Raw genomic sequence first — 25,545 nt, forward strand, 5'->3', positions numbered from 1 at the left:
CTGGCAGTCGTTTATATATATGTATATATATATATATATATATATATATATAAGCGACATAGGATAGAAGACGGTTCTCGTGCGCAAACCTTCAAGACAATTGGAGGTATGGTATGCCATAAGGATCAGGAGACTTTTTTTTTTGCTAATTTAGACAGTATTTTGCTGATCTCTTTCTGGCAAAAGGATATGGTGGACATCTGCAATGGCTGGGACACATTTGCCACTGTCAATTATGCGTGCATTGGAAGCAAAGTGTGAGGCCAGGAGATTGGCCTTTTTTGTAGGAGATGATGCAATGGAGCCATCTGGATATGATAGAGGTGAGAATAATGTTGGGCAGAAGTTACGGCAGATTGCTTTGGCGAGAGACCAAAAGGCTCGGCTGCCATTTGGACCTGCTGCTAGTTTCCTGCTTTTTGCTCTTTCGAACTCTGTTTTGGAGGCATCGATTGTTTTTTTTTTTTTTTTCATTTATTCCGGGCTTGGGTATAAGCTCTAAAGGAGGATGGGGTTCTTGATCTGAGCTGGCAATGATATGTTTGGTTTTTTATTTGTATTACCTTGGCGCATCTGTTAAAAAACCAGGGTTTAGCTAAAGAATGGTAGGTCAGAGTACTGTGGGGAATGTGTATGATTTCATGCCAGTGAGGATACTTTGGTTGTGAGTTCAGTGTATGTGTTTGGGTTGGAAGGTCGGAAGCAATAATCTAACCATGGGAACTAGGCATAGAAGTTGCGGAGGCTGTCCCACTTGGCACTGTTATAACGCCAACTACTCTTGTATTGGAAGTGGCTGTGTAAGCATTGTTGCATGTGGGTGGGGGAAGAAATGAGCACTAGTTGTGGTCAGAATTCCCTCTCGGGCCCTCTACATTCACTGTGTATTTGGATGGGTCATTGGTCAGGGTTATCAGGTATTCTGGTTGGCATCTGAATGAGTTGTGTAAGTTCATTAGTGATGGCGAATGTTTCGGCATCTCTGCCTGCAATATCTGTACGGCTGGAGGAGGAAAGCCAGTTGGTATTGTGGACATTGAAATCTCCTAAGAGGATGATTTTCACTGTTGGGAAAGTGGGACTGGGAAAATTCAATCTTTAGGGAGAGGAAATTAAAGAGCTCAGAGTTGTTGGTTGCATTTGGGGAGCGGCAGAGAGAGCATAAGGGAGGAGTGCATAAAATCTGGATTAAACATAAATATAGACAAAACAAAAATTATGCAAATAGGAAAAAGAAGCACCAATCTGAAAATTGAAATTGATAGTAAGAATCTAGAGCAGGTAGAAAACTTCACCTACCTTGGAGGAGTTATTGAGTATAATGGTGAAATTATAAAAGATATAAAGAGACAAATTAGTCAAGCATCCCTAACTTTTGGACGACTTAATAAAACATGGAAGTCAAGAGACATCAAACAAGTAACAAAAGTAAGAATCTATGAAACAATGGTCCTCCCAATACTCTATGGAAGTGAATGCTGGAATCTCAAAAAGGCTGAAGAGAAAAAATTATTAGTTACTGAAATGGGTTGGCTAAGAAGATTACTTGGAGTATCTCTGCTGGATCGACTAAGACATAAGGCAACGACTAAAACAAGAAATAACAATAATAGACAAAATCCAAGAAAGAAGACCGCAATGGTTTGGCCATGTGACCAGAATGGGAACAGAAAGACTACCATCTAAAGCCCTGAATACAACGATGGAAGGTAAAAGATCCAAAGGATGGCCCAGAATTAGATGGATAGACAAAATAGAAGAGGACCTGAAAACCAAATCACAACAAGCGACACCAAACTGGACAGAATTGTTCGGACTCTCCCGGGACAGACAGAAGTGGAAAGAGTTCATTCTGCCTCATCATCATCCACATAGATAATGGAAGAGAGAAGAAGAGACAGCATATGAATTTGACTGAGTTGGGTAGGGATATTCTCATCCAGAGAAAATCAAAGTTGGGTGCTCTCTGGCAAGGTATGTCGGAGCGGATGTATACACAGACACCACCCTTGGATCGAAAGGAGTTAAAGAGCGTGTAGTTTGGAAGATTCAGATGAATAGTGCTGGAGGGAGGTGAGATCTGAGTTTCTACCAGAAAGAGTAGGTGGGGGTTTATTAGACTGAAGGCGGTAGTGAACACTATTAAAGTTGGAGTTTAGGCCACGTTTATTGGTCAAGTGGATTTGTAGGGTTTGTGAGTCATAAGTTTGACCACAAGGGTCCTGCACATTTCCTATGCAGTACCTGCATACTGGTCACCATGGTGGCTGCTAGTGGCGTCTCTTGGTTTTTGTGCCAATTTAACTTGTCTGTAGTCACCATTTTGACATTTTTCTGCAAGTTGTCTTCGAAGATGGTGGCCAAGTTTTCTTTGTGCAAATGATAGATCTAGTCAAGCACATATGCGCGACTGGGGACAAGTGTCTTTGAACTTGTTGTTGATTGCTGCTATTAGCTTTGATGTTTTGTTGGTGTGTCGCAAGTCACTTTTACGAGGCATGGAAAGTTCGTTCCATCCTTTCTTTTGATTATGGGGGCGAAACGATGGCACCTGATGATATTTTTAGGGTCGATGTTGCATTCTTCAGCTAATTTGATGTCTTCTTTTAGTGTTTTTCTGTTTTGTTTTGAAAAGTCCAAAGTGACAGCGATGAATTTTTTGATTTTGGCCTCCATCGAGTCGTGCACCATTGATGCGATTATTTCACGGAGTTCATTCGCAGGGAGGAGTAAAGTTGCGTTGCGCCGCTGATCGTCAGTTGATTTGAGCTTGGTTTCTAGTGCACGTATTTTGGAGGAAAGTGTTTTGTTCATAACACTGATTTGTTTTTTGAGGCTTTCTATTCGTTTGTCTAAGTTCAGGAGCTGTTTTACAGACAGGAGGCACAGTGAACAGAAATAGGGCTGGTTAAGTCGATATATATCTTGTGCGCCATTTCATCCAGTTTTGTGCAGGAAGCGTGTAACCGGTGGCTGCGACACTGTGAGTTTGTCAGTAATCGACGGCGAGACACAGGGTGCTTGTTCCTCGTTGGCTTTTGTTGCCGCAATCTTTGCTTCGTACGGTGGGCATAGTGGGCCCTTGCACGTGGCCGATTTTTAGATCGAAATATAACTAGTTTAATGCACTAAAAGTACTTACAGCTTGTGCTGAGGTTATCTGCTTCTTGGTACCCGCTGTTCAGATTTCCTTTTGGCATTTAATTTGAATGGAGAACTATTGCAATAGTGATAAAATGCTGGAGTACTAGTTTATAGTAACTTACAGACCCATAGACTCACAGACTACATAGTGGAAATGTTGAATATTGATGGCTTTCTCCATTATTTTTAAGAGGATTGAGATTATATCAGCCAGTCAGTAGTTTAATAGTAGATTTTTTTCCCTTTTTTTGTGGATAGGCTGTATATATTAGAGGCTTAATGGAGTGAAACAGCACTGAGAAATTATTAAAAATAATATTTAATTCTTCCAGTTTTTAATTTCTGTCACTGAGACATCATTACGGAGTACAATATGAGACTTATAACACACACACACACACAAAGGCAACACAGAACTGAATGAAACACGTGGATGAAAGACTGGAGTCCTAACCAGGTGGAGTGATCTCTGTGGCCACCTGTCGGTGGCCTAGGATGTAAATTGGGATTTTGAGTATTAGTGTTTCCCATGTTTTGGGGAAAACATGGGAAACACCATGGGATTTATGTAACTGTATTTATTCAAAATAGGCTTATTTCTGAGAGTAGCTAATAACAGTCTTTCTCTTCTAAATTTAGTATAATAGACCATGTTAGTCTTTTTTTCCAATTTACGTTCTTCCATTCTGATGGTGGCTGATCTTCCCGTATGTCCATTGTAGGTCAACTTGTAGGAACAGGGAACTCTATGTACACGAAGAACTGAGTCCTTAGTGGAGTAGATAAATGTAGCTAGTTTCAAGTGGCGCCTGAATGCCATGCAAAGGTTGTATTTCTTTAAGATTCTGGCTATTTTTTCTGAAGTGCCTCGGATATAGGGAATGGTGATAACTTTACTGAAATCCTTATGAAGGGAAGGTCAAGAATTGGGGGAAGAATTGATTATTTTTCTGATACTCTGAGAACTCTAGTTATTAGATAACAAAGTGTGGTGTGTATCATTGAGTTCTGCAGCAAGAGATGCCTGATTCAAGTTCTTGACCCCCCCCTCTCTCTTTCTCTCTCTCTCTCTCTCTCTCTCTCCAACCGTCTCTCTGGTTAAGATATGTGGATGGTTTTTCTATCTCAGCCTCATGGCCTAGCCACATTACTCTTTCCTCTCTCACCTCAATGGTCTTCACTCTAGAATCCAGTTTACTATGGATAAAGAAACTAATCTCTGAAATCCTTATGAAGGGAAGGTCGAGAATTGGGGGAAAGGATTGATTATTTTTCTGATATTGTGAGAACTGTAGCCATTAGATAAAGTGTGGAGTGTATCATTGAGTTCTGCAGCAAGAAAGGCCTGAGTCAAGTTCTTGACTCTCCCCCCCCCCTCTCCAACCATCTATCTGGTTAAGATATGTGGATGGTGTTTTTTCTATCTCAGCTTCATGGCCCAGACACATTAGACTCTTTCCTCTCTCTCTCACACCTCACTAGTCTTCACTCTAGAATCCAATTTACTATGGATAAAGAAACTAATAATTGTCTAGCCTTTCTACATACCTTGACGACATGTTGCCTAACTGATGGTAACCAGTATATGCAGGAAAGCCTCACACAGCAGATAGAGTCACAAACTTTCCCATTACCCCCTCCCCTCTTTTCCTCAACAGTATGGTATCATTAAAACACTAACCAATAGAGCCTATAACCTTTTCCAGTGAGACCTCCCTTGCAGTAGAGCTCATATACCTTTCTGCCATAAGAACAAACAAACACACCACACCTTATCTAATGATTACTAAAAGAAAGGAATCTAATAATTACAGTTAGGACAGGTGTAACAATTAGACAGATGCCATCAGGATTAGAAAATTTTTAGTGGCCATGTTGTTCAGTATTCTTCTGATGTCTTTTTTGCTTGAATACCAGCATTATTTTTGGAAATACTGTATATATGTATTCAAAATGCACATATATTGATGAGGTGGATTGTTTTTGTATTTGTAGTCATGTTTCATTTTAAAATATAGCTGAAAAGAATAATGAAAATTCTTATCCTAACTTTGATCATGTCTCAGCATAGTTAAAAGCACCATAGCATTAGTGCAATAGGGAGAATTGATACCTCCCATTTTAATTTTAATTCTCACATAATTCCTGCTCTTTGACATTTATTCAGTTATATGCATTGTTCTTTGTGTAATTTGTTTGCTGTCTTTTGTGTAAGCCTCTTCTAACCAAAATCTTATGTAGTGCCCTACTTTATGAGCACTGAATTGCAGTAAAAGATTTTGAAGACTAGACTGCCAAACCATTAACTGTAAGTAATTTCACATTCTACTTTTTTTTTTCTTTACAAAAAGTCTTCCATAGTGGCATCTTTTCATAGAACTTGAATTTTTATAATCTGTTTGTGTATGTGCGTACATTTTTGTCTACTGTTAGATTATTCCTGATCATTTAAAACTAAATTATGTATATTATTGTATTGAATTTTAAAAATGTATTTAAGAAAAGATTTTAATCAGAAACTAAATATTTTTAGAATAAATATGTTTGTAAAAGAATCATACATTTTAAATTCAGCATCCTTCTGCATTGATATATATTATTATTATTACGGGTATCTCCATGGAGTCAGTAGACTCGTTGTGGGAGACCCAAACTAGCAAAACAATATCTATCATATCTCTTCTTGAATTCATTTACAGACGAAAAACTCACAACTGAGTCAGGCAATGAATTCCACTAATTCACCACCCTCCAGGCGAAAAACCTCGTTCTCACACCGTTGCTAACCACACTTTTCTTTAATTTCCAGGGATGACTTCTTGTTCTTCCATCACTATCACACAGCTGAAACATTTCCCCTGCATCAATCTTATAGAAACCTTTTAGTAAATTTAAATGTTTCTGTCATATCCCCCTCTTTTCTGCCTATCAGCCAACATCTGCAATCCACAAGCTCTCAATCTATCAATGTAGGGAGCATTTTTTACATCATTCACCAACCTAGTCACTCTCCTCTGAACCCTCTCTACAACCTCCTCATCTCCAAGGAATCCAGGTGACCAGACCTGAGCACAGTAATCCAAATGTGGAAGTATCAATGCTTTATAAAGGGGAATAATAACCTCTTTATCTCTGGATGTTAGTATATTCCTCGATAACCACATAATCCTATGTGTAATCTTGTACACCTTAGCAATGTGTCCCCTGAACTTCATCTCCCTATCCACCAACACCCCTAAGTCCCTAGCCTCATCGATCTCTTGGAGTACTGTTCCATCAATGTAGTACACAGCCGGTAATCTTTTAATCCCAAAATGCATAACCTTACACTTTTCCACGTTGAACCGACATCCATTACCCTTTGCCCAATCTGCCATCTTATTTAAATCATCCTACAAACTCTCAACATCAGCTTGATTTTTTATTATGCTACCCAACTTTGCATCATCAGCAAGCAATTGAATATCTCCCCTCAAGCCATTTCCTGTATCATTTATGTACAAATTAAACAACAATGGCCCAAGCACAGAGCCCTGAGGCACACCACTGGTCACCTGCCTCATCCTGGACTCTGCTCCTCCATACACCACCTTCTGGTATCTCTCTCTCTCTCCCTGAGCCATTCTCCTATCCATATCACCAGTTTAGTATCCATTCCCATCTGCTCCAATTTGCATAACAGTGTTCCATGGGGTATCCTGTCAAAAGCCTTAGCAAAATCCAGAAGTACCACTGTGTAGCCAGTTCCTTTGTCCAACTCAGATGCCATTCTATTATAAAAAGTTAATAGACTGCTAAGGCAGGATCCACCTTTAACAAAACCATGTTGACCCCTATAGAGTATCATATCCTGATCCACCCATTCTTGAATTTTGTCTTTAACAACTTTTCCAATACTTTTACCACCACTCCCGAGACAGTGATTGCTCTGTAATTAACTACCGCAGTTTTAGAACCACCTTTATGCAAAGGAACTACTTTGCCTTCCTTCCACTTCCTAGGAACCATACCAGAATTCAAACTTAAGTTAAATAATCAAGTAAGAGGCATTGACAATTCCTTTGCACATTCACGCAACACCCGAGCTGATATTCCATCTAAAACCTACAGCAGTGTTTATATTTAAATTTTGTAATATATTAAATACCTCTGATTTCTTAACTTCCATTCTCACATTAGTTATTTCTACAGGTACAAAGATATCCTCAATTGGGTGATAGACTTTTGAAAAGTGATCACTCAGTAACTCGACTATTACATCTGAGTTTGTCACCTCAATACCAGCACCCACTAAAGTTATCCTTCCGAAGTCATTCTTCCTGTTGCTTGCTATGTAGCGGAAGAACTCTTTGGGATTATTCTTGATCTCGTTGGCTAAGGTCTTCTCATAATCTGATTTAGCTTTTCTTACTATGCTGGTAACCTTCTTAGCTTGAGCTTTGTACTGCTCATGGGTGTACTTGATTGCCTTGCTCCTTGTACATTCTCCATAACATTTTCTTTTTTTTTTAGCAAATCAAGCTTGATACTACTGCTCATCCATTTAATGCCTACCTTATTTGTCTTCCTGACCATGGGGACACAATCTGATATTGCTTTCCTCAGATACCCTCTGATTTTATCCCATGCACTGCTAACATCTTTCCCCTGCAATATGTTCTACCATGGGATAGCTGCAAGCTCACCCCGAAGCTTGTTATAATTACCTAACCTGTAATTCCGTATTTACCCCCTTCTTAACAAAAAAATTCACAGATTTTGCAACCTCCCAAGTCAATACCACATGATCGCTCTCACCAATTGGAGGAAACAAGGACACCTTACTTATGCATATATCCTCTGAACCAATGACCAGGTCCAACACTCTGGCACCATGTGTCCCTTCAGTTATGTGCTGTTTCAAGTAATTATCTCGCAGAAGATGTATGAACTCCATTTCCTTTTTGCCACGTCATATTTCCTCCTTCCAATTGATATCACCATAATTAAAATCCCCCATAATAATCACTAAACCTGCACTAATTTGCTGATGCATGAATTCAATATCCCTCCCGTACTCCCTGGCCTATAGCAGCAACCAACTATATTTGGTTGCATTGGTCACTATTTCACACCAGACCGCCTCAGATGAACTGTCATTCACATGTCTATCATCTTGATATACTACTTTGTTTGGCTGCAACATATTAGCTATCATCAACAGTACTCCTCCACCTGCTCTATCTTCTCTATCCTCCCTGAAAATACTGTACCCATCACATTCAATTCCAGTGACCACATCTTCTGCTAACAGTCAAGTTTCACTAATGCCTACAACTTTTGGTGAGATTACACTGACTAATGCCAAAAAATTCTTCTCTCTTATTTCGAAAGCTTCTTGCATTGGTATACAAAAATTGCTGATTCCCTTTAGTTCTTGTACCAGCTTTAGAACTGATATACATGTCACTAAATTCAGTAGTCCCATGCTGATTTTTATCCCCTCTATTCTGCAATTTATTCTGCGAATAAGGATCAACAAATATACAATCACCTCTAAAGTTTCTCTCTCTTACACTCAACCTTTTCAATTTTAGTTTCCCTGCCCAATTACTTCAATTTGTTCAGAAAACAGTAACTTCTTCAATTGCTTGTGACCTTCCATGTTCAGATGCAACCCATCTCTAGCATACAACTGTCTTTTTCCTTCAAACACACTCCAGACCAACAAATTCCAGACCTCTTTTTTGCACATTCTTGCAATCATATCATTCATTATTATCGCTCGTCTACTTAACTCATAATTGTCAAAACGAGGCAGCACACACACACACACACTATCCTCCCATTGACACTTTTCTTCTTCACAATATCTAACAATGTTCTTAAATCTTTGGCTACCCCAATTATACTACCACTCAGGTCATTTGTACTCACCATAACTATCATCTTGTCTGCATCATGCCCTCTCTTTATTGCTAAAGCCACTCTCTCTATTGTCTTACCAGCCAAGCACTCCTCAGGCATACAGCTCTCCATACCCTTAACTTCATTCACGTCCATACAAGCGGCACTCATGGCCTCATTTTCTACGCTATTCAGCATGACTCTCCCACTTTACATCTCGTTTCTTCTAAACCTCTTGTGCTTTTATTTTGTTGACTTCCAATCACTCCCATACTATTTATTACTTCATCATTCACCAAAGACTCTCCCATACGTAATCCTGTTCTAGTTACTTCGGTTAAAGTAATCTCTATAGTCCTAATTTCTCTGTTCAACACATTTAACTCAGTTTTAACTTCCTGTACCTCCTTACTGAGCACTTCCAATTCCTCTTGCAGAAGATGAAGATCACTTTTCATTTTCATGAAGTCCCGCTGAAGTTCTTCCGCTACGGTCCCGATGTCTGCTGCCATTCCTAAATGCTCCAGCCTATCCCGACACTTCTCACATATGTCAACATTTTCATTCTTCTCATTTAGCCAGACCGTCCACAGATCCTTCACATTCTTCGGCGCATACATGTAGCAGTTTTCCCAACGCTATATATATATATTTATTTATTTAAAATAAAGTAAAAAAAAAAAAACATTAATTATAAGTACAATCTGAAACTTGTCTTTCACAATTATATTCCTAGAAATAAAAATGTGTAAAATTCTTTTTATGCTGTCTATAGACAGTCTATAGTACAGTCACACTTTAAACTCATGCAAATGCTGATGAGTTTGTGGCTTGTGACTTTTGCTATTGTGAGCCAAGGGCTAGCAAAAATTAGAGAGAATATTGAAAACCAGTCAAATTTTCAGAACAGAAGCTGAGTATATAAATAACAACTGTCCCAAAGGCAGACATTAAAAATAAATAATAAAATTTAAAAAATATTACCCATGCAAATCTTCATTATTAAAAAGTAATATTCAGTATAGTTATATACCCAGTGATAAGTTAATAAACTTATCTCAGCAAGTTTTAATAGAGAATGTTTTTAAATTATTTCTACAGATCTAAACTGTACATAACTCTCAGTTGTTCTATACTATTTGAATATTTTTCAAAACAGATTTCTCAATGAATGCTAAATATAATTACACAAAAAAAGGTATCGATGAGGATGAACAAAAAGCAATTACCTATAAAAGTAAAACTTAGTTTAGTAATATTGAAGAAATCTGAAACTACTATAATATATAATGTTTATGAAGTTTTAAAGGAGAATCCATCTACTAAAAAATTGGAAATCAAATTGCGGTAATATTAATCAGCTTTGACAGAATTACCCTACAACAGTTAAAACATCACTATCCAAAACATAGTGTTGTATCGAATTCTTGTCTTTTATTGTCACAATGGTTGTATTTTATTCAATACTTTCTAACCTAAGCCTTCTTCTATCTTAACCTTATTCTATCAATATCCTACCGCCATTTATGTTGTAACTTTTTCTTCCTTATTATAACTATCCTACCTTTGTTGCTTTATCTACGTAATACACTATCGGGTAGCACATGGTACCTCTAAGGGACAATGGAATTTCCTCGAGATAGAGGCAGTATCAGAGTGTCTAAGATTTACCTCTTGTAAAACGCCAAGAAATTTATTTGTTTCGCTGCGCCACTTAGCGCTATTAGATTATTAAACATTAACAACCAAGCGGTAATCTCTGGACAGTACTTAATGATACCTATCAACTCTGCAGACATGACCAAAATTTACTCTTTTCAAATGTCCCCTTTAATATCCCTTTTGATATCCCGCATAGGTTCACATAACTATTTTATAAGCAGTGCATCGGATTCCAGAAATCACAGAAAGTCTTTGTTAAAATCAAAAGCAAGGTTTATTATACTCAAAGGTTGACACACATAATAACTCTAAATGAAATCCCATCTTAAGGGAGTTTCAGACAAGGTATATAAAATTCAAACACTACTATTATACTAAAAAAACAATATACAGTAGCTTCCTAAAGTATGAATTATATTAACCTTCGCTAATGCATTAATCATGTACTATTATCATAATCAATCTAAAACTCCGTAGCTCTGTCAGACTACACAAGATAACATTCATATCTTTCACAATCTCTTTATATTATGCCAGTTCTTTATTCTAAACATATCCTTAATTTCATTCAATATAAAAGCGAACATTGACACAACGACAGATAGTAAGGTAAAATCAGTATTCTTCTAAAGTCCTAGCAATACAATCCTATCCTAGATCATTAATGTCCTTCTTCTATAACATATTAACATGACACAGATCTTTCATTCCTATTCAGTATAACACAAACAAAGTTTACTTATCTTCCCTTTTCGATTCTTTAGTGCTTCATAGGTTCACAGGAACAGGCCTTCTGCGGACTGCCAGACTTGCTTCCTTCCGCTGAGATACTGCCGCCAAGACCCGCGACTGCCTCTGGTATCCATCCGACATCAAGGCACTCGCGCCCCATGCCGCCACGAAAGGCGAACACACAAGGAAAATCCAGGAACAAAAAAGCCTTGTTACAGGGTCGCATGACCCTTATATTTCCCCTATTCTTCTCGGCGATTCTCGCCCTTTGCGATGACCGGCCGACTCACACTTGCTGTTATGTCACGGCGTCCATTCTCTGCCCTGCTTATTGCACGTACGCTGACGTCACCCTGTTTGCTTGGGCGAGCCGCTCTCTCACATTACAACTCCGTAACTTTGGACTTGACCCCCCCCCCAACTGTTGAATATGTGCTTACATTCCATAACTCTTTTATATATGAACTTTCATATTGCTCTGTTACTGTTTTATACCTTCAATATCAAATTAACCACATTCGTGAATGGCACAAAATACATACTTATTTAACCTTTTCATAATAGAACACATTTGATTTATATATACATAATACTTATTCTACACTTAGAGGCACTTTATTGTATTTATCTCATTCTTTTGTTTGGAAAAGCATGTCAGACTGTGATAAGATAGGAATTCATAAATTTCCACTCTATCACAATCTAACAATAGCCCTTTCTCATCACTTCAGTTTCATTAAATTACACAAAGAAAGTTACCTAGCTAGTTGTTACAAGTTGTTTCTTTGAAAAATACCACCATAGTTTTTCCCTAGACACATATTTCAAAATTTATAGTCAGCAGTAATGCTGACAATAAATAATTTTGATGATCGAATGGGATCCCCTTAACTGACTTTCTTTATGTTAATCTCACTGATGAAAGGACTTAAGCCTATTGTGTGTGTGTGTGTGTGTGTGTGTGTGTGTGTGTGTGTGTGTGTGTGTGTGTGTGTGTGTGTGTGTGTGTGTGTGTGTCAATCCCACACACAAGGAATTACAAAACCTATAGCATATCGGTGTCACGTGCAGACATGTGATCAAGAACACAGACTGTTGATATGCTTTTCGAACAACTGGATGCTGTAGTCTTTAGGGAAAATTCTGTGGGGAAGAATTGTTCCAGAGAGTAGAGTTAGAAGGTGCAAAAGAGAAGGACAAGAAGTTGGTATGTGTTTGGAGCGGCAATGAATGGATGTTACTGGCAACTGCTTTTGTGTTTGAGGTAGGTGGAGGAATGGTGTCGGCTGCTTCAGTGTAACACTGCACAAAAAATACCTTTAAAGGAGGCACAAAGCAGAAACACTATCTGAATTTCTCTCCTCTAAAACAGCAAGTTTTTTTTTTTGTAACTATCCTATATGTAAGAACAATATTCTTTAATGGGTCATATTTGGGATTTATATAGTGTTAGGAGTTGTACTAGTAAGAAATAGTGGTCTTGAAGAGAAAAGGTAATCTGGTTTTCATTTTTTGCATTTTGTATTTTTTTGCAGAGAAAGCTATGGATGGGATGTGCTTATGCCTAGAGAGGCTAGAGGTGTCAAACAGACCGAGGAGAGATACCTGATCTTATAAAATTGTATGAAAGTAAATCAGAATGCCTTACGGATGAAGAACATGACATTGCAGGCACAATATTATTCATTATTTGTTGCAAGTAGTCAGTGAAGCTAGATTTTCGGGTTTTTGTGCACGGTGAGTTAACCACACTGATAAGCTGGTTAAATCATCACATCACATAATACTTTTGATGAGAACACTAACTTATAAAAAAAAATTTTAAAAAGTTATTCTACCATGTGATGTTTTTGAAAAGACTACATCTGAACCGTCTTGTGCATAATGGTCACCTAGGTTCTAAGTCGGACGTGGAAACAGATGAGAAAATGCAGAGATGGGTAACCAAGGTGATAACTGGCCAGTGGAATAGCCCATATGAGGATAGATTGAGGGAATGTTGTCTTCAAAGATCGAAAGTGGACGAGAGGAGATATTATAGAAACATACAAATTAATACGGAGAATTTACAGTATATATAGGTGTGACATATTGCAGCTTATAACTGGTGAGGCATGATATCAGAGTCATTTAATGGTTGGTCTAGGAAAAATGAGGTTCATATTCATTAAGAATGAGCGACTAAAATGCCCCCCCCCCCCCCCAATGAGTTATCATTAGACTCTGTGAAGGAGTATACGTAATAATAATACATTATCCACTCCCTGATATCAAGTTAATAAATATTATCATGAAAGCCGATTTCTTTATCTTTAAATACCTCTAATTGTATAAATAAATGATGGAATTAGGTATAACCTGCAGTAGTTGCTGAACTATTAGTATTGAGAGTGAAAAGTTAAATCCTTTTCCTTACTAACATAGCATGTTGTGGCTGATATGTCAATGATTCCATTCCATTATTTGATCTCTCACAGGAATTCAACATAAAGAAAAATATGCTAAATGCATACTGTTGAAAAAAAAAAAAATTAAATACCATGAAACTTATCAGCATTGTTAAATTGTCTGTCATCCTCAAAACAGTTTTAAAAAAAAAAAAAAAGCAGTTGCTATTTCAGTATTATTGGCCGAATTAAATATTCCTCATCTTATGAAAAAATAGAAAATAAAATCTTTTAAAGGGGGGGGGGGGGGGGAATTAAAGTAGAAAACATTATTACACAACCTACAGGTTAAAAAAAAAAAAAAAAAAATCCCACCATTAGAAGCTTCTGTATATTCCTATACATATATGCTAATCAGTAATTAGCATATATATAGGAGCTTTCATAGCTCAGTCATTATAGACGAAGCCCTTTTGGTCGGAAAGACCTGAGTTCAATTATCCTTCAGTGATGTGAGGAACTTTAACTAGTCTCTTTCGATGAAAGGTGAGTTAGCTGGTCTCATATGGAGGTAGGGGATTTTTTCACCTTGACACTTGGGTTTTTCATCCCCCAGAACAGCAACCAGCCTCGTGAACACCGCAAGGCATATGGCCAAACATCTTATCCTTGAGTTACTGTTGCGCTGCGAAGTCCAAGAATACTTGAAAAGGTTGTTGGCACTCAAGTGCTTGTTAAGACCACTGATAGGATAGGATTAGCATATATAAATATACTAATAAATAGCATATATTATCATAAATGAATACCCGATTAGTAGAGGGAAAAAAAAATCCAGATTACAGCTAGTAGTTGAGAGTCAGAACATCTTCATGGTCTAGCTCCTGCTGATGAAACCAGTCCAGATAGTGACTCTTCCCATAATGCACAGCTTTACACATACACTCCCAAAAGGAAGCGCACTTTGCATATGGGATACTAAATACTAAGTCAATTAATGTGAAGTCATTAGCCTCTATATATACAAGTATCTTCATGACTATGCTACTTGAATAAAGGATTAAACAAGAATGTAATTTCTTGGAATCTTTACTTTAATATGCACAACAAAATTTTGTTGTGCACACATAGCATGTTGTGGCACAACAAAATAACAGTGTATTTTGTTGTGTAGTTCCATGATTTAGTATAATCAACACATAGACATTCTTTTTTATCAGTTAATTTTGCAACCAGTTCATTTTATTGAAATTAAGTTATTTTAAATTAAAGAGTCTCTGTCCATCACTGTGCATGTGCAGTCCATGTCCTACTCAGGACAACTTACAATTACCTTTCAACCTAAGATTTCCTTTGTTTCTTAGTTGTTGTGGGTATCATTTTTCCTACATCCATTCAGAAAGTTTTATGTTCTACTTCATGCATTTCACAAATACACACCTGATTCATCCAAATGTGGAATATAAACTTAATTTTGTAGTAACTATCATAGTATATGTTTATTTCTTAAGGGTAATATTCAGGATTGATTTGAAGAGGTGAAAGTGCCATTTGCATTACATATAATTCATTGAAATAATCAAGTGTGGACTGATTAATCCTTACATATAACTGCTTACTACCAGAGAAAATATTCCTACCTCCAGCCTTATAAATTGCCAAATAATTTAAGATATCAGCAGTTTCTTCCACTTGTGTGTGTGTGTCATCATTATTTCCTTTTCTAAATAGCCAGTTTTCATATGTAATTGCAAAATATTTATTAAATTCTTTTGCAACCGGATCATTCTAAATTGTTTTCATCAAGCTGTTTATGCTTAATTTGTTTCTGTTAAGCTTTTCTAATTAATCCTAGCATTCCCAGGTGACTGCAATTCATTTTTTTCTCTACAATCTTTAATTAACAAATAAGTTAGTTCTTGTAATTTATATCAGTGCTTCCCAAACTTCTGGATGTCAGAGCCCCCTTTGGAAAAATTAAAATATTTCGCGGCTCCCCTCGAAAAAAAATCGTAATATAGACATATTATTATGATATTTATTGTATTTATATTCAATACAAAACATACACAACGAATATTGCAATAATCAAATGCAAATATTACATTTTTAGCATCTTATATACACATTTCACATGGCACATTATCTCATATTTTTATATAGATAGATATATTGTTATTGTACATTTGCAGTACAAGCACATAAAATGATTAGTAATAAAGAAAGAACTAAAAACATAAAAGAAGTTTAATAACAATTTACTGTGATGGATATGTTTCAATACTGATACACCAATATCTGGTGAAATATTTGAAACTGCAATTCTTAAGTTTCTGCTTTGAAATGAAACTTATATGAATAAGCATATATTTACTAATATTCATTAAGTGCCAGAGTATGAAAGAAGCAAAATTTGTGAACCTGCACCAATGTGTGATTTTTTTTCCATTAAAATATAAAAATAATAAAAATTAAATACATTTCTTTTTAAAAAAAATATCTACTTAATCTTAAAAGATTTTAAATTTGTTTTCATTATTTCATGGCCCCCCCCCTTCAACAAAACCTACATCCCCAAAGGGGCTGCGGCCCACAGTTTGGTAAGCGCTGATTTATATCTCTCATCTTTAATAGCTCATTTAGGAGATCTGCACTTTTTCTATAGTTTTTTCTTATTGTATATTTCTGAGGATGCCTTCGGATTTATTATGAAATTTACTTCTAGGGATAAACTTCGATATTAAATTATGCTGTCCTTTTACTATTATTTTGCATTAATTCTGTTAAACAGTGCCTCCCAGTTAGTACTATTTAATTCACCTTTCGTATCACTTCTGCAGTGCAATTGGGGAAAAAAAAAGATAGTACGTTATGCCCTTCAATTGGAAAAGACCTGAATTTGATTCTCATTGTGATGAGAAGAATCTTTATATGAGCTTTTTCAATTGAACGTGAGTTGTCTAATCTCATAAGGAGGTAGCAGGGTTTTTTCCCCCAGAAACTTGGATTTTTTCATCCCGCATACACACAAATTTGCCAGGAGAACACATTCGGTTTACTGAAAAAAAAAATACAAGTAGCAATGTTGGATGGTAATTAAGATAGCATTATGTATAGATGATGATAGTAGTGACATATTCTATGTAGGTGGTGGAGATGAGTAGTTGTAGAGTGCCCTTCCTCGTTGAATCCTTGAAGGTGTCATGTAATAATAATAATTTTGTCCGTTTGGTTGCCAGTTGTTTAATGTATCCACTCTCCATTTAGCAGGTGGTATATTTGAATCGTGCCTTTCACAGGAAACTGCTGCCTCATGTATTGGAGGCCTGACATGGGTTGGGGAAAAAAAAGTTAAATGTTTGATTTCTAGAGCAGGATTTCTGGACTATGTAAAAAATAAATAATTATAAAATTATTTTTAAAAATCCTAAGCCCACTCACAGTACTAATTTAGCATATGTTTACAACCTTGCATAGATGAGACTTGCATGGAAAAAATAAAATAACTCAAAACAGTTTTTGAAATTTCAAAAACTGATTATTGTTTCTTTTCTTAGTTTTAATTTCAGAAAGGGAGGTAATTAATATGATTATGATCCATCACTAATTCCTGTGTTTCTTGTATGTACATATTACTTCAGACAGTTATTATAATGTTAAACTTAAAAGTCGCTACTCATTATACAATAGGTTTTTCATTTTCGCTATAAATCTCTCTTAACAGATTCATAATATTAACATTATTTCCTCTGCTGTGGTAACACTTTTGACCTCAACTGTACAGGCTCTGCTTATTATTATATTAACAAGGCTCAACAAATTATGCTAAACCCCACTCACCATGCAAAAAAATTACTTATCAACTCCCCTCCCCCCTTTTTTTAATGATATATTCTAATGGTGTACAGCTGCTCGTCAACTTATTGAACCCAGATTATTAATATTATTACTCTCTAACTCTGTGAGTAGTAATAATCAGCATGTGCAAATTACTATCACTCATCATGGGAGGGCATCCACACAACTCACCACCATTTAGGTGACTTAATCCTTATCTACATGCTACATTATTGATCACCCACTAATGGTATTAGTTTCTGTTAATCGCATGCATTCTCTGGCCAATTTATCTGTATGCTGGATGAAAAACCTGAGATTTGTGTGTGTGTGGGGGGGGGGGGGGGGGGGGAATGACTGCTGCTTCCATGTAAGATCATCTTACATGGAAGCAGCAGTCATTTGAATTGAAAAAACAAAAAAAAAGTCGTTATAAAAATTTCTCTCATTGTGACAATAATGAGAGGAATTTTTGTTAACTTTTTGTCCACTTAACTTAGTGGATTACAGTATTTAGATGGATATAATCACCACCAAACTGTTTCCAATTATTTACAATGAGGAATAGATTTTATTGCTTAGAGAGTGGTGAATGAATAGAATAGATTGCCTAAGTCAGTTGTGAATGCTTTGTCTGTTAATGCTTTTCAAAGAGAGGTACGATAGGTATTGTGTCGATAGTTTGTGTCTCCCACAATGAGTCTTAGGACACCATGGAGATGCCCATGCAATAATCGTAATCAAACGCAAGTGTTTTCCAATTGAAGAGTGCATTGTCACATCATTCTTCCAACTATATTTACGAAAGCATTATGCCTACCCAGTCTTGAACACCTGCCCTGAATTGAGTTTTCTCTGTAATGTAATAAATGTCCCCTTTTTCTTTCCCTTTTCATTTTCTTTTGGCAACATAATTATGCGCTTCGGTACGTTATGTTCTTCATTATTTTGAATGTTATCAGCCAAAACTCAGGCATCCTTCATTGCACATCTCCACCTCCCTACTAGCTGAGGTGGATGAAATAGTGAGATCAAATTGCACTTCTTATCCATGCTATTCAATGGGTGTTACACAGAATCATATCCAGATTTAGCTAGACATAGACGTCATGGCCGGTTGGGGTGTTAATTTCTACAGTTATAATTTAAAACCACATGAGCTTATTTAAGCTTTGTGCATTAGTATATAAGAACTCAATACCATTTCAAATATTGTTACTGTTAATACTGATATCCTTCCCATTATTACTTGGATAACAGTAAGGATGGGATATCCTTAATCAGGTCAAATTATCATACATTTCCTTTGCTGTTATTTCTAAATCTTTTACAAATATTTTATAATCTTACTTAACTCAATGGATTACAGTAAGTAAATAGATACAATCATTACCAAACCCTTTCCAATTATTAACAAACTGTTTTCATTAATTAATAAAGCCACAGTTATATGCAGCATGTAGTCTATTTGAAATCCAGTTAGCAGATTCCTTACTTTCAGATTTTGTCATCATATTAAAGAATGTAGTTTCCCAGATCATTTTTTTTTCAACTACAGTTTTTCATAACTTAAATGTGAATGGAAAGTCTTTACAAAATGAAGAGGTAGTTGCAGGTGTGCAAGGGTATATTGCAATTCTTGTACACCAACTGATGCCAAAAGCGTCAGGAATAAGGGTGAAGAATTTTTTTGTTTGATAAGTTCTACTTGTCCAAAAATTATTGGTATTAGTGAGATAAGATGTAATTGATGAAGAATAATGCATGGATAGAATATAAGGGTTATTATATTTTCGGGGGTAGTCTGATGAAGTGCAAGAATTCAGCCAACAAGGGTAGAAATTAATCAAAAACACAAGGATGTGGGATGCACTGTGTTTCAGGCTTTATTGTGTGAAATATAGAGACCTTCAAGGTAAAATATATAATAGGTCATATATTTCAAGATATAGAGAATGTGCATTCACAAATTAGCTCAGTGAGTATAGGATGAACGATCATTATGGAGTGAACTTTTGATATATAAATTACAAGGGGGGGAGGTGAAGGAAACTTGGGGTTTGAGATGTTTTATTGAAAAAAAAATGTGTATATATATATATATATATATATAAATGAATAAAATCATGTCATGGTGCCATATCATACTTCATAGAATTTAACACACTCAGGTCAAAGCATATGACATTACATGTGAGATTCAGAAGCATTCTTTGATACAATTTGACATCTGTTACTCAAAACAATGCAATAGAAGTATTGAATAAAATATGGAAAATGAAGAGTAGATATGGGGGGGTCTGAAAAGTTATCGGCGTAACAATGAAAAAAAAACAATGTTGAAATATAAAAATAATTTTAAATTATTTTTATATTTCAACATAATCTCCCTTAAGACTAATAAATTTATTCCAGCGATGCTCCAGCACCATTATCCCTGTAGTGGTTCTCAGTAAGATCTTCAAAATACCCCTCTACAACACAATCACCTCTTGATTCAAAGAAAAATGCTGACCAGTGAGGAAGAGTTTTAGAAAGAGATAGAAGTCAGAGGGAGCCAAATCTGGGGAATAGGGTAGATGTTCCAAAAATTCATAGTGCAGATCCCTTAATTTTCCCATTGCCAAAACACCTTTGTGGGAAGGTGCATTGTCCTGATCAAAGATGATTTTTTTCTTCTGTAAACCGGATCTTTTCTCACAAATTTTTTCGTATAGTCTGGTTTAAAGATCAGAATAATATTCCACGGTTATTGTTTTACCATTTTCAAGATAATTAATAAAAAAATACCTTTAGCATCCCAAAACACCGATGCCATGATCTTTCCTGCTGATGGAACCGACTTTGTCTTCTTTGGCATTGAACAACGGGCTTCTGTCCTCTCTTTTGACTGTTTGGATTTTAGTGTGTAATGGTGAATCCAAGTCTCATCCATAGTAATAATCGACACACAAAATCAGTTTTATTCTTGTTAAAACTCTCCAAGCACTGTTCAGAGATTTTCATTCGAGTGCATTTTTGATCTGCTGTGAGCAAGCAGGGCACCCATCTTGTGCGAAGCTTTTTCAGCAATTCTTCATGCAAAATATATCCTACACATTCTTTTGAAATGCCTATAGTCTCAGCAATTTCACGCACTTTGACTCGCTGGTCATCCAATACCATATCGTGCACTTGATCAATGATTTCTGGTGTTGTTACACTTTTTGGACGTCCTTCACGTGGATCATCTTCAAGGCTGGTACGGCCATGTTTAAACTCCACAACCCATTTCGTAATTGTTGAAAATGAAGGAGTAGATTGCCCATAACTTTTATGAACTTCAAAAGAATTTATTTTGGCGTTTAACCTTCTTTTACAAACAATTTTCTAACTGCACAATACTCAATTTTATACATTTCAAGGGATACAGGCAACACTTTTGCTTCAGACAGCTGTATAAAACAAACTACTCGATAGAATGAGTTGCAATTTCACATGGATGCTTATGACAGATATACCAACTTAGAAAAAAAAAATCTAGCCAATGGTGTTGCCATCTATTGTTGAGACCGAGAACTTTTCAGACCACCCTTGTATACAGCCTGCTGAATCTGGAACTTAATAAATGTGTAGTTATTCATTCCAGACACTCACAGACCTCATAGGTGAAAGCTGTGCTAAATCAGTAACAATTTCATATCTTCCTAAATTCTTGACTCTTAAAGAATAATGAGAAACAGTAGCTAGTTTCTCTTTGAGAAAATTCATTAAGCAGGAACTGAAAACAGCACTCTTGCTTTTTTTATAGTATTTGTGATCATTATGATATAATAAAGCATCTCCTAGCTGTCTTTCATCGATCCACTACTCTTACTTCATAACAGAATCCCTAAGGAATTGTTTCCAGATTCATCTGAAAAACAAACTCTCAGGAAAAAGATTCAAAACTAACAGACAGTTATCCTATTTCCCTGACTAGTTGTCTTCATAAGATTTTAGAAAAAATGGTTAGTTCCCAACTTCTGTGGTAGAATAACAGAATGCAATGCCACTATTTCCGGTACTCGCTGTGGCTTTCATGAACAACATTTGACATTAGATCATGTCATCCAGTAGAACATTAATCAGAAATGCATTTCTGAAATTCAAGCATTTGATGTCAGTTGTATTTGACATGGAAAAGCTTATGACACAGTCTTGAAATTCGTGAGGTACATAAAAAATCATTCATAACCTTCGTCTCAGGAGGCATCTGTCTTTTTTTTTATTTTTATTAAAGATTCTCTCTCTCTAGATGAGCCTTCCAAGGCTGTTAGGGCAGTGGAAGTATTCATCTCTACTGCAAAAATGAGGGTTACCCCCCTTCCCATGGCTCTTTCTTCCTTAAGTGTAACTTTTTGTTGTCAAAGTTAACTCCATAAAAGAAGAACCTCCTCCCACTCTGGGAAATGTGTTCATGTTGATGACTACTGTTTACTGTCATTCTTGTAACATAAGGGTTTTACTGAAAGACACCTGCAGCAAGTTATTAATTGTTGAACTTCATAGGTAGTAATGGGTTCAGGCTTTCAGAAGGAATAAAAATGCAGTCTTCATCCAAACCTATAGTTAAAGCTGGAACAAATTATCCCATTAGCAAAAGAAGCCCGAGTCCTCAAATTCCATTTTCACATGAAGCTTACATTCCTTGCATACAGTTGTCAACTAAAAGTGCAAAAGAGCGCTGAATATCGTCCATACCACCTTATCCTCTACATCATAGGGTGCAGTTGATGTTCCCCACTTTGTCTATATACTTATTCTGTCAAAACTTGATGCTTCTGCAAAGGATAATATCCTACTCTTTGATGGCTGGATCCTGTCTGGCATCTTGAAATGTGAATGTTACAAGTGCATTTTGCATATCATGCATTCCGAGCCTTTTGTCAATGCAGATTAGTGTGCCCCCTCCTCCCAATTTTCAGCAGATAAAAAAGTGTCTATGTACACCTTGCCATAAACAAAAAACCATTCCTAAACTGAGAGGTAAAAGGCACTTGCATTCTTTACATGTCACTTTCTTTATCTTACATCAAAGTACAAGAGCAGTGAACATTTTACATACTTTATCCTGTACTTCACAAGATGCAGATTGATGTTCCCTATTTTGTCTGAACTGTGTAATCGTTTGGTCAAAGCTTGATTTTGGGTTACTATGTACTTTTGCAAAAGAGAGAGAGAATGTCCTTCAATGGCTAGAATTTGTCAGTCTCAAGACTGACAAATTCTAGCCTACCTACAGGTGTATTTCACACATCACACTTTCTGAGCTTATATATCAGAGCAAGTGAGTCTGCTTTCTTACTTTTGTTTGAAGCAGTTCTCACTTAATTATGCTATAAAAATAAAATCCTTGATTTACATGTTTTTTTGTCCCTTTGGTACATATGTGAAAGATCATACAGTCTCTTGGCATAACTATAGACAATACTACCCCCCCCCCCACACACACAGTGTTATAGCCATTAACTACAGAAGGTTTATACTCTCAAGATCGAAGTCAGCTATTGAATCCACTACTGTTTTTCCCTGACCACTAGTTGCATCCCACTTTAATGGAGTAACTTCATACCAGCTTGTACTTTAAAATAGAAAAGTGCTACCATACATGTATGATTTATACTCACACTCAAATTTCTTTATAGTCCACGTGATCAAATGAAGGCATGTGACCTAGATATGCTGTGGATACCTAACCACCACTTAGAAATCAAGGGAAACAAAACTGCAGATATGGGTTTTAGTTCTACTCAGACTTTACTCAACTACTGTTTATCAGTCCTTTATTCAGATTACAGACAGCTAAAAATAGCAAATAAACTTATCATTATTATTATATTTATTTTCTTAGTTACTAATACAGTGGTGCCTCACAATTCGGCAGTTGAATTTCGCTGGCTGGTGCATGTGCATGCATGGAATGGTGCAATGTCATTTGTTATTTGTTATTTCTTGTTGGGCTACATTGGTGTTTGCTTGTGTTGTTTGTGCTAATTTTCAATTCTGAATTTTTCAGAAAGTAAAAATTTGTGCATCTGCAGTTATTATTATTTTTTTGAGTGAAATTTAAGAATGGGTCCAAAGAGAAGTGAACAGGGGAATAATTCAGGAAAGAAGCACACTTGGTTGAGCATAGAGAAGAAGAAAGAAATTGTAGATAAAGTGCAGAAAGGTAGAACAATTACAGATGTAGCTCAAGAGTATCGCGTTTCTAGGTCAACTGTGGAAACTTTTTGGCAATAGAGAGAGAGAGAGAAGATTATGGGTACTAGAGTGTCTGCTGGTGCAATGAAAATTTCTGACAAGAATAGATCTTCAATCAATGAATGGATGGAAAAGCTGCTTATCACCTGGATAAGGGAAAGACAGATGAAGGGAGATCCAGTAACTCAGGCAATGATCTGTAAGAAGGCTAGGTTAATTTTTGAAGAATTGCAGATCTCAGGTACTCCAGGATGTATTTCAGATCAAACTGAGGAATTCAAAGCAAGTCAAGGCTGGTTTCACAGATTCCAAGGTAGAACAGGCATCCATGGTGTTCTCAGACAGGTGGAAGCTACTAGTGCAGATAAAGAGGCTGCAGAAAAGTTTGTGAAAAAATTTGAAAATTTAATCAGGAAGGAAGGTGACCTGCTACAACAAATTTTTAAAGGGGGATGAAACTGGGTTATTTTGGAAGCGCTTGCCAAATTGAACTTACATCACGCAAGAAGTGAAACTCCCAGGACATAAGCCTCTGAAAGATAGGCTTATCTTGTTATTGGCAGGAAAAGCAAGTGGAGACTTCAAAATAAAGCCACTTCTGGTCTATCACTCAGAAAATCCTCAGTGCTTTGGGGAGAAAATCATTGTCCAAACTGCTAGTGATGTGGAAATCCAATGCAAAAGCGTGGGTAGATCAGCAAGTTTTCAAAGATTGGATTTTTGAGGTGTTTGCCCCAAGCGTGAAGAAGTTCTTCACTGACAACAATTTGCCTTTGAAACCACTGCTGATCCTTGACAATGCTAGTGCCCACCCTCCAGACTTAGAGGACATTCTTGAAATTTACTTTGACTTCATCCAAGTTCAGTTCTTGCCTCTAAACACTACGTCACTGATCCAACCCATGGATCAAGAAGTGATTGCATGTTTTATAAAACTTAACCAAGGCTTTGTTCTCATGGCTTTTCGTTGTGACTCACTCTTCTGACAAGACACTGAAGGACTTCTGGTAGACCGAGTTCAACATTCTCCATGGCATGTCCTTTATTAAAACTGCCTGGGATGGAGTGACAGAGTGAACCCTTCGTGCATCGTGGAAGAATTGGTCCTAATTTTTCTCAGGATGACAACAGTGCAGACCAAGCAGCTGGAGAATTAGCTGCAGCCATGCGAGAGATCATTTCGACAGCGGAGAATCTCAGCATAGAAGAGGTTGATGAGACTGATGTAGAAGAACTTGTGGAGGATCACGATGATGAACTGACCGTGGAAGAACTCAAAGCACACAAAGGAGAGAGAGAAAGAGGAATTTCACCTGAAGAAGAGGATGCCAACAGCTGCAATTAAAGAAGTTTTATTCCATTCGGAGAAGTTGCAGTCTCTTTGTTTGGAATGGCACCCCAACACTGTTGATGTGAGTAGAATGACAGACTTGTTCAACAACACCATCATGCATCACTTCAAAACCATCTTGAAAAAGAGGGAGAGAGAGACAGTCCACCCTTGATCATTTCCTCATACCTGTTCAAGCAAAGAGGAGACGAGAAGAAGTAGAACAGGATAAAGACTCCTTTCCAACATCTAAGGCTCAATAGATTGTATGTATTGTGTATACAATAGTGTATTTTGTAATTTAGTGTGTTATACAATAGTAAAATACGTAAAGTAAATAAT

General features: G+C 36.6%; 1 protein-coding gene across 3 annotated transcripts in view; it reads left to right on the plus strand.

Moving 5' to 3' along the window:
- Prp4k (Pre-mRNA processing factor 4 kinase) overlaps nucleotides 1–25,545 on the plus strand; it is a 526,475-nt gene that overhangs the window by 353,665 nt on the left and 147,265 nt on the right. For 2 of the 3 annotated variants that reach the window (XR_016548870.1, XR_016548871.1), the window contains exon 20: nucleotides 5,386–5,566. The gene's annotated coding sequence lies outside the window, so the exon portion shown is untranslated. Of the gene's footprint in view, nucleotides 1–5,359; nucleotides 5,567–25,545 lie in introns of those variants that run through there. The other variant, XR_016548872.1, reaches the window with a different exon arrangement.

Source organism: Typopeltis vanoorti, chromosome 9 (genome assembly GCF_054136105.1).
Source record: "Typopeltis vanoorti isolate ZY-2024b chromosome 9, IOZ_Tvanoo_1.0, whole genome shotgun sequence".
NCBI classification, from domain to species: Eukaryota; Metazoa; Arthropoda; class Arachnida; order Uropygi; family Thelyphonidae; genus Typopeltis; species Typopeltis vanoorti.